Here is a 10,626-nt window from a genome sequence, read left to right as displayed (position 1 = left end):
CGTGCATCCGCGAACGTTCGCTGGTGGTTGTCGGACGCTGCTGTCGGCCATGTGCGTCGCTGAGGTGTCGCGCTCGGAGGTCGCCACGTCAATTTTTTTTTTTTTTTTTTTTTTTTTTTGAAACCTTACAGTGGTGCGAGAGCAAGAGAGAGCAGCAGCGACACGTTTTGGGAAAGAAGGAGAAGAGGACACGAGACGGAGGAAATCCATGAGCAGTGGGCGCGGAATGTGAGAATTGAGGTATTCGAAGAGTTTTCACTATTTGGGTTTTAATTGGTTGTTCGAATATGTTGCAGCCTATATTTTCTCTGAATGCATGTTTCCTTTGTGTGAGCTTAATTGTTTCTAAGATGCAGCAATGGTGTTTATTAATTTATTAGTATTTTAAAACTATGAGCAATCTTATTTGGCTATCTATAGTGGACATGATGATAAGCTGGAAATTTGTATATGTTATGTTGGGTTATACTATATTTAAATTGGAATTGATTTGTGGGTCTGGAAGGTGTGAGTTTACTGATAATAATTGGATGTTTTTATTCTTATAAGAATAAGTGGGATAGGATGTTATTCCTAGATGGCCTGGAAAATTATGTTGTGTTGTTATATTTTTCTGGTTGGACTAGATATACACATTATTGTAACAAATAACATTGGTGTAGTGTTTCAAGACATGATTGCATGAGTTTCTATGATTCTAAGGTATATTAGATGTAATTATTGAACTCTTTTAGTGTTATAAATTTGTGAGCACCCATAGGGATTAGTATATACTATTATTGTCTGGAGTTGTAATGTTAACAAGTCTGGATCATGGAAAATTAGTACAAGAATCTATTTGGTGAAAAGGTTGTATTGAATTTATATGTGGAAAAAAAAAGTGGGAGTTCCAGTGCTTAAATTGGTGGTCATTAAAGTGGTTTAGGGTATTATACTATATGTTGCATTCTTCTATGCTTAAGTTCTTATATGTGATGTGAAATATAATGCATGAAATTATTTAGTTTAGAAACAAATGTCACAATGTTATTTTAATTAAGATAAGAGTTATGATGTATTTCACTGGTTTTGATAGTGCACAATTAGGTAAGTAAAACACGATTTCGTGTGGTATGTATTACACCTTTTAGAGGTGTTAATTATAAGTTAAAAACTGGTATGATAATTTGAATATATATGTTGAACTTATTTTATGGATTTCGTGAAATATCTCATTTTCAATCTTTATCTTATTTATTTTTATATGCATTGCCAAACAAGTTTAGCATAATTATATCCGTTTCAGCAAACATAACAGTAGAAACATACATTTATATAACTATAACAAACATTGTCAATAATGATAGTGAAATAATTGCATCTACATATACTCGCAAATACATTTTTTTTGCTATCCCTAACTACACTCATTCATTCTCCTTCAACCACACTCATTCAATTTTCTCTTTCATTCTTCACAGGAAGCTGCTTTCACCCTCTCTATTCCACCAAGGTCTTTTTTTTCATCATCACTTTCTTTCTTGACTTTTACCCAGTAATTCTTATTATGCCTTTTACCTCTTACTGTTTTTTATTCAGTAAACTAACAGTAGAAACAGAAAAAAAATCCCCTTATGAATTTGAAGCCGCCAAACAGAGTTTTCTCGCTATTCCTAATGCACATGCCTAAAATCAATCCTAAAGTTTGTTGCTTTAATATTTCTTTTCAGAATTATGTTGATAGTTTTTTTTTTTGTTTTTTTAATTTGATGTTTATTTGATGTTAGTGTAAATAATATTACAAAAATATTAAAATTAAAAATAAATTTATTTTACTAAAATAAAATATTTTACAATATTAAAATTAATTTTAATAATTAATGTTAATTTTTTATTCTTTATAAATATTTTTATATTAAATATAACATTAATTATTATTATTTTATATTACTTTAATAAGTAAAGGTATTTTGATAAAATTCCACGAGTTCAATTCCTCTCTCTCGAGTGAACACACCTTAGGATTTGCAGAATTTCAATTTCCCTTCACTTTGCTACCCTGCACGCTTAGGTTATCGTGATTTCTCCATTGTTCCCTTTCCGTCACTCATCAAGGTAGAAGAGTCGTACTCTGATTGCCATGATATCTTTGTGGGAAACTAATTGGAGAGATTGAATGAGTTTTGCTGTGCCTGTATCATGTGTTGCTATGTGATGTACCTGTGTTCATTAGTTATGATCCCTGTTCCTTATAACTTATGATGCTGTGTTACAGCTGATGCATGAATTTTTCTTTTTTAACATTGAATTCATTATCCTATATTTTGACTGTACAAAAACTTTTTGCAGGTGATGTTTTTTTCATGGATTTTTAGCAAAGGTCAGCATATAAAACTCCCGTAACTGTCAGAGGATAGCGTCCCGCTTGTGTTTCTGCAGCGAGTAATGCTTTTATGCCCCGTGATTTGGTGAATGGATAAAGTGTTGTGTGGGCCTTGAAGTTACAATACTCTTCAACCTACAGAATAACCTTTCTTCATCCCTTCATAGAAAATTGTTTTCCAGATACACAAGATGATTCAACATCAAATTGTGCAGTCCCCTGCTAGGCTAGGGCTCGCAAACCCTAACTCTCCTTCAATTCCGAACCCTACCCCTCCAAAGCTCCCTCCAACACAGACCCAGCAACCCCAAGACCGCAACTCTTCAACCCCTTCTTCTGCTCTTCTTTCACTCCTCCCACCCCTTCCCAGAGCCCAAGCACTTCTTCTCCAAATGGCTTCCTTAACTTCCAAAATCTTTGAAGTTTCCCCTAACCGGTCTCTTTGGGTCACTGCCTTCCGTGGATCCCTTCCAACTTTCCTCTCGTCTAATTCATCTACCCCTCTTGACTCTTCTCCGTCTACTGTGAAAGAAATAATTTCCCTCTTTACTGTTCTCCAAACCCAAATATTCGAAGCTGTTGCGGAACTCCAAGAGATTCTTGACCTCCAAGATGCCAAGCAGAAGATGGACCGTGAAATTCGTTCCCAAGATTCAATGCTACTAGCATTTTCTAACAAACTCAAAGATGCTGAGTGCTGCCTAGACATACTTGTCGATGATTACTCTGATTATCGCCGCTCCAAGCGATCGAAATCTGGAGATGATGATTCCATGACTTCATCAACTGTCTCTTCTCAGTTGAAGCTGTCAGATATATTATCGTATGCCCACAAGATAAGCTACACCACCTTTGCACCACCGGAATTTGGAGCCGGCCAAGCTCCTCTTCGTGGAGCATTGCCACCTGCACCGCAAGAAGAGCAAATGAGAGCTTCTCAGTTGTATAATTTTGCCGACCTTGATGTTGGATTGCCTAAAGAAGTCGAATCCAAGGAGAAAATTGTTGAAGCTATTGTTGAGCCTCCATCACAGATGGATACTAATGCAGTTCCAAATTTGTCCGCGTTTCAAGGAATGCTGCCTCCAGTGCCACCTGGTTGGAAGCCGGGAATGCCTGTCCAGTTGCCTATTGATTTGCCACTGCCCCCGCCTGGGTGGAAACCAGGAGATCCTGTGCCATTGCCTCCTATGGACTCGCTTCAAATACCGAGATTTGCAGAGCAACAAATGCAACCTCACATTCCTCAGTCCAAACAACCAGAAGTTATTCAAGTGCAGCCAGTTAATTTGGACCTTGGAGGAAGTGACACTAGTGACTATAGTAGTGATGATGCCAGCTCTTATGATGAAGATTGACAAGTTTGTTAAACTGCTCAATCTCCAATTGATAACTGTACAGGTGAGAGATTTTGAGCTTGACTGTTGTATCACTCCCATATGTTATATGTATGTTCTGTCAGTTGTTTCTCAAGAATTTGGTTTTAACATGATGTTTTCAGGATTGACAGGTCGAGAATTAATAAGAACTTTTCATCGCCTTGTTGTTCCTTTTGGTATTTCTGTGTAATTAATATAATCTCTGCTGAATGCTTAGTGTTTCTGCTTTAGGCTCTAGAGAGCACAAACCATGTCAGTTCTTTGTAACCACGAATATTTCAATAAGCACTGCACCTATATCTTTGCCTATAAAAAAAAAAAGCACTGCACGTATACGGTAATGTAAGCTGCTATATAGTACTATGAAAAAGAATATACATTTTATATCAGCCTACTATCTTGTTTTATTAATTTACTTTTTTACCACGACAAATGGATTGCTCATTAAGACATTTTTGTACTAAATTGTGATGAGGCACCGTGTGAACATCTTTTTGTGTAATAAAAATACTTTCTCTATGAAAAGTAACTACTTTGATAAATAAAGCAAATCCTATCTCTAGAATTTGCCACCTTTTACTTGCTCATTCCTCAGTTAACCATTCCTCCTTCATCTATACTAGTCATAAAATTGTATTGAGTTGTAAATAGTAACCATTTCTCTCTTGTGGATACTTTCATCATCATAGATACTCACCAGTGATTTCAAAACCACCTTTTTCACTCTTCCACCCTCTGAGAATGCAGCACTCAATGAAATTTTTCTACTCACCCATTTTCACACCCTTTATTAGCACTCAGTTCTCACATTTAAAAATACTCATTAACTTTCTCATCGCTTTCTTATTTTTGGTCCTAGGGTTTGATGATTTTGATTGTGTCTTCTGATTTGTGGAGTATTTTAGTTCTCGTTGATTTTGATGTTCTTCCTTATTGGTATGGAAGGAGTGATAGATGTTAAAAGATACTACGCAATGCTTTTACCTTTAGTTTGTTGTGGATATATTTTGTAGAGGCTTAATCTGTGATTGTTACAGGCTGATATGTTTGATGCTTAATTATAAGTGCCATGTTCATTTAGAAGTGAGTTTGCAGTCACACCTATGAGTGGGAGACGTAACTAGAACAAGCCTTGACACACTCTCACAAACAATGAACAATAGATAATGGCTGAATAAGTCTCCTTTTATTGAAAGAAATAACTGAATCAAAGAAAACAAACAATAACTGGGAGCATAACCTCCTGCAGTCACCTGAGAGCATAACCTCTCTTACAAAACTCACAAATCAAAAGCATGTCCTAAACCATAGCGTCAATGCATTATTTATAATTATTATTTTCCTAGGATATACTTCTAATTACTGTAATTAACTTATACTGAATAATTCCCTAGGATAATGCTCTAATTACCGTAATTAACAATATTTCCTGGAATACTGTTCTAATTACCGTAATTAACAATATTTCCCTAGGATACTGCTATAATTACCGTAATTAACAATATTTCCCTAGGATATGACTTTATTTACTACAATTACTAAATATTTCCTGTCCATCCTAACCGCTGCGGCAGTTAGGATGCCTTGCTGCTTCCAATCGTTCGGCCTGGTCGCTCCCCCTTGTCTACCGTTCGGTCCCCTTCTCTCTCTCCTGTACCTCTTCTCTCATATACTTTCCAGCCCCTAACATTACCCATCGCCTGATGATCAACCTTGTCCTCAAGGTTGAAATCTGGATATTGGTCTCTAATGGTCAGGGCATCTTCCCACGTTGCTCCATCCGGCCCCCCTCTTGCCATTCTATTAACACCTGTTGCACCTCGTCCTCCCCTTACTGTACCTGTCTTCTATCCAAAATTTTGATCGGCCAGAAAGACGGTCCCTCCACCTGCAAATCTATTGGCAATTCCTTCTCCACACTTCTTTCCCCCACTGCCTTCTTCAATTGGGATACATGGAAAACTGGATGTATCCGTGCGGTATCTGGTAGTTGTAGCTTAAAAGCCACTTCTCAGATCTTCTGTGTGACTTGGAAAGGTCCAAAGTACCGAGCGGCTAACTTAGGATGCAGTCTGGACGGCATCGAGGTCTGCCTGTGTGGTCTGATCTTCAAGTACACCCAATCTCCCACCTCCACATTTGCTGGTCTCCTTGCTTTATCGGCCTGCTTCACCATCATTTCCTGAGCCCTGGCTAAATGAAATTTCAGCTGTTTTAACGCTTCGTCCCTTGTTTGCAACTCCTGGCCGACGACTTCCACTAAGGTCTCCCTTGGTATAAACCTGTGCAAAGAAGGGGGAGATCTCCCATACACTGTTTCAAACGGAGTACACCCCGCCGCTTCTTGGTAGCTAGTACTGTACCAATACTCAGCCCATAGTAATACTGAACTCCATCCCTTTGGTTGTTTTGAGCAAAAACATCTCAGGTAACCCTCCAATACCCTGTTCAACACCTCGGTCTGCCCATCTGATTCAGGATGATAAGCTGTGCTCATCTTCCAGAAGATACTTAAAAACAATGGATCCCTGTCACTAACGATAGATATTGGTACCCCATGCAGTCGAACAATCTCCTTAATAAACACTTCAGCTATGGTGCGGGCGGAATAAGGATGTTTCAGGGGTACAAAATGTCCATATTTGCTGAGACGGTCTACCACTACCAATACTGCATCATACCCGTGGGATTTAGGCAACTTCACTATAAAATCCATACTTATTTCCTCCCAAATGGCGTTGGGTATGGGAAAAGGCTGCAGCAACCCCTGTGGAGAGGATGACAGATATTTCTGTTGTTGGCATACCAGGTAGCTCGCAACAAATTCAGTCACTGCTTTCTTCATTCCTATCCAATAAAGTGATTGCGCCACCTTACGATAAGTCTGATAAACCCCTGAATGCCCTCCTGTCTGAGTCATGTGAAACTCTGCGATCAGCTTAGGTACCCAGGCCGATTGAGCTGAAATCACAAGTCTTCCTTTATAGTGCAATCGGTCATGCTCCAAAGTAAAAGATGGATGCGAGTTAGGGTCCTTTTTCAGGTCTTCTATTACCTTCTTTAATTACCGTAATTAACAATATTTCCTGGAATACTGTTCTAATTACTGTAATTAACAATATTTCCCTAGGATACTGCTCTAATTATCGTAATTAACAATATTATCACTGTACTATAGGATGCTCAATCCTTCAACGACCAACCAGTGTAATCTAATGATACGGTGTTGTCGACCACAAGGTGCTCGACAATTGTAATGACATACGACCACATGGTGTCGTCGACCACTCGGTCCTCGACAACCAAACAATAATGTCGCGACGCGACAGGTAACGTTCACACGACACGACGACAAGTCGCCTAGTCATGTCGACACACAGGACGATCGACATACAGGGCGCGATATTATAGAATGCGGTTACAGATAAGCGGTTACACACGTTACACATAATTAGCTAACCAACGCCGCGAATCACGGAAGTAATTGACTCAGTATCAACACACGATCTAGCAGTTACAACTTCTAGACAAGTCAACTTCGATAACGGACCGGGTTATCAGGTAACGGTTTATTTTACTATTTTAAATACACAGAGCATATGAGAAAAAAGGTACGTTTTTCCCTAAGAGAAAGTTAATTGAGATTTTCTTATTCGAACAACACCCCTGTTGACTTGAGCGTCGGAGTGCCTTTGCAGGTATGGGGACCAAGATATCAACCTAACAATTCTGGATTCTTTCTTCTGATGAGACCATCTCCATGCTATCTTGCCTTTGACGTTGTTGATCCTTCGAGGAAAGTGGGCTGGGCACCTGAAAAAGGCACTCCGACGCTCAAGTTAGATCAGAACTCTCTCTGTCTATGTTTTTCTTAACTAAAAAATGAATGGAATCCTTCTTACCGCCTCCGTCCCTTTACCCATTACCTGGATCTATGGAAGTGGGCCGTAAGTGAGTGGTGGGTCCCTCCACTTCTAGTGCTTGCCGTTACTTTTTACCTGGATCTATTGGAAGTGGGCAGCAAACGTGAGTGGTAGGTCCCTCCACCTCTAGTGCTTTAGCCATTATTAGGACCTTTATCATTGCCTGGATCAATTATTTCCCTGATTCGTGGTCTTTGATTAAGACAGTGTCTTTTTGTTCGTATCTGGTAAACCGCTTGACCTTTGTGGGGGAATTTTATGTCGCGACATCAGACCATAAGTGGTCTATCGCCAAATGATCGACATCGAATCGTGAACAGTTGATCCTCAGTGGTCGATATCAAACGGTCGATCGTTTAGTAATTGTCTATCATCAGATGATCGAAATATAAATATACTAATGTCAGTGGAAGTCGACAGTTGCCAAGTGCTCGACGTTAAATCGTAAACGGTCGACCATCAATGGTCGACATACTAGTGCTCGACATCAGTTCAGATGTGTGTTGGTGAACAGTGGTCGGCATTAAGCGGTTGATCGTCAAGTGGTCGACATCAGTTCAGATGTGTGTTGGTGAATAGTGGGTATCCTATGGTACATTTCCAAATTCACTTTTATTTATTTCTAAATACATTCAAACAAACAATAATTATTTCAGCCTCAAATCCCTCAAATATCCATCTACTCACCCTTCCCCACCAATTTTCATAAATTTTATTTCCAAATTCACTTTTATTTATTTCTAAATACATTCAAACAAACAATAATTATTTCAGCCTCAAATCCATCAAATATCCATCCACTCACCCTCCCCCAATTCCTCTCCCTTGAGTGAACACACCCTTACGATTTGCAGAATTTCAATTTCCCTTCGCTTTGCTACCCTGCACGCTTAGGTTATCGTCATTTCTCCATTGTTCCCTTTCCGTCACTCATCAAGGTAGAAGAGTCGTACTCTGATTGCCATGATATCTTTGTGGGAAACTAATTGGAGAGATTGAATGAGTTCTGCTGTGCCTATATCATGTGTTGCTATGTGATGTACCTGTGTTCATTAGTTATGATCCCTGTTCCTTATAACTTATGATGCTGTGTTACAGCTGATGCATGAATTTTTCTTTTTTAACATTGAATTGATTATCCTATATTTTGACTGTACTAAAACTTTTTGCAGGTGATGTTTTTTTTATGGATTTTTAGCAAAGGTCAGCATGTAAAACTCCTGTAACTGTCAGAGGATAGCGTCCCGCTTGTGTTTCTGCAGCGAGTAATGCTTTTATGCCCCGTGATTTGGTGAATGGATAAAGTGTTGTGTGGGCCTTGAAGTTACAATACTCTTCAACCTACAGAATAACCTTTCTTCATCCCTTCATAGAAAATTGTTTTCCAGATACACAAGATGATTCAAAATCAAATTTCTCCTTCCAGCTTCTTTCTACCTCAACAAAAAAATTTCTCCCCTTTTCCAATTCATAACGTTTTTCAAAATAATACTATCTATATTTATTTATATTATTATTTTTAATTACAAATTTAAAATAAATTAACAGAGAGCTATTATTTAAGCAAAAGCGATATCTATTTATTATAAAAACTAAAAAAAAAATTCGGCCTATTTCCTTTGTTCAGTTAACTCTGAAAACATATTTCTTTTGTTCGTGCACCTTTGCATCTGGCGTTACTGTTCGTATGAGCTTAAATCACTGGTTTTGGTTTTAGAAGGTTAATTCAAAGGTTAGTTCAATTCTTCTTTTCTTCTCCCTTCTCTGTTTCTTTTTGCCCAAAACCGAAAAAAAAAAACTAGGGTTAGCCAAATGAAAGAAATAGCAACGTGAGCACGAGAGAGAGGAAGAGAAGCCTTCAATGCCAAATCCATAGGCCATGAGAAGTAGACAGGGTTAAAAAATTCTGAATCTCATTCTTCTTTCTTTTTTCTCGTTGTTTCTTTTCTCCCTTATCTTTTTTCTTCTTTTCGAAAACCCTAAGAGAAAGAGGGATTCTTGGTGCGGCTAGGGGAAGAAGAGAATCTGAGGCTCAGACGAAGTAACGGAAGAAGGAATTTAAGAGGGGAGGCGAGATTTCAAGGTGAGTAATGGAGAAAGGGCAAAACCCTAAAACCTAGACGAATTGGAGGTTTTGTGGTTGTGACATCCCAAATATACAGTAAAAACCATATAATTAGAAAATCACCGTTAATAATAAAACAGTACAGTTTTCCAACTAAAAAGTTAAAACCAAACGAACGCTCAAGAACGAACGTCCTTGAATACAGTCTTATAACAATAAGGAACGAATGCGTAAAGTCGCACGTCCATACAATAATCAAGAATTACAACCGAACGTAAAATTTAAAAACTTGACCGAACGGTTCACACAAAAATCCCGAACGGTCATACATAATAGAACTAAAGGATTGGCCGAGCGTCTCACTGCTCGGTCTTCACTTCAACTTCAACCAGATTCTCTTCGTTCAATGCCTCTTCCAAACGCTCATCTCCCTCTGCTCACATCCACATGGATGATCATTGCAATGACAGGACGGACGTACAAAACGTGACAACACAAGGAAAAACGCAAGGGTAAGCTTATGTAATTTAACTCATGCATCAACATACAAATTCATGAAATTAATTCATCACACATGAACATAATTCAACATACATGCTTATTTCAACGCACACTTAACATAAAATGTAATACACGACTGACTGTCCGGACTGTATGATTTCCCGTGTAGCTACGACGTTCGCGCACCCGGGTGGTGTAGTAGCTGGCACTCTCATCAGCTTCCACCCGAGGTTAGTCCGTTCCGTCCAAATTACTGTTATGTGACGGTTCCGTCCCAATTACTGTTATGTGACGGGGACCTCCTGCCATTCCCACGCATGACGTACCCCCTCTATGTGAGGACGAGGAGTCACGGAATATCAGGATCGAATCGCCTGCTAAGTCTGGCCACGGTCA

At 38.8% G+C, this 10,626-nt stretch overlaps 1 protein-coding gene and 1 pseudogene across 7 annotated transcripts in view; one reads left to right on the top strand and one right to left on the bottom strand.

Moving 5' to 3' along the window:
- The window catches only part of LOC148201764 (uncharacterized), a 38,541-nt gene that overhangs the window by 26,013 nt on the left and 1,902 nt on the right, over positions 1–10,626 (bottom strand). The gene's annotated exons all lie outside the window — the stretch shown is intronic.
- On the top strand, positions 132–9,089 carry LOC148201765 (mediator of RNA polymerase II transcription subunit 4 pseudogene; annotated as a pseudogene). Of its 6 annotated transcripts, none has more exons than XR_015784856.1 (3): positions 132–240; positions 1,461–1,492; positions 2,329–3,920. The product of XR_015784856.1 is annotated as a mediator of RNA polymerase II transcription subunit 4 pseudogene, transcript variant X2 (transcript). The 6 variants fall into 6 exon arrangements; XR_015784855.1 differs by lacking the exons at positions 132–240; positions 1,461–1,492 and adding exons at positions 1,946–2,094; positions 8,837–9,089 and having other exon boundaries at positions 2,329–3,763; XR_015784860.1 differs by lacking the exons at positions 132–240; positions 1,461–1,492 and adding an exon at positions 1,946–2,094 and having other exon boundaries at positions 2,329–3,763; positions 3,864–3,920.

Source organism: Vigna umbellata, chromosome 3 (genome assembly GCF_029865625.1).
Source record: "Vigna umbellata cultivar VRB3 chromosome 3, Vumbellata_1.0, whole genome shotgun sequence".
Taxonomy (NCBI): Eukaryota; Viridiplantae; Streptophyta; class Magnoliopsida; order Fabales; family Fabaceae; genus Vigna; species Vigna umbellata.
This window is presented reverse-complemented; position numbering and strand designations above follow the sequence as displayed.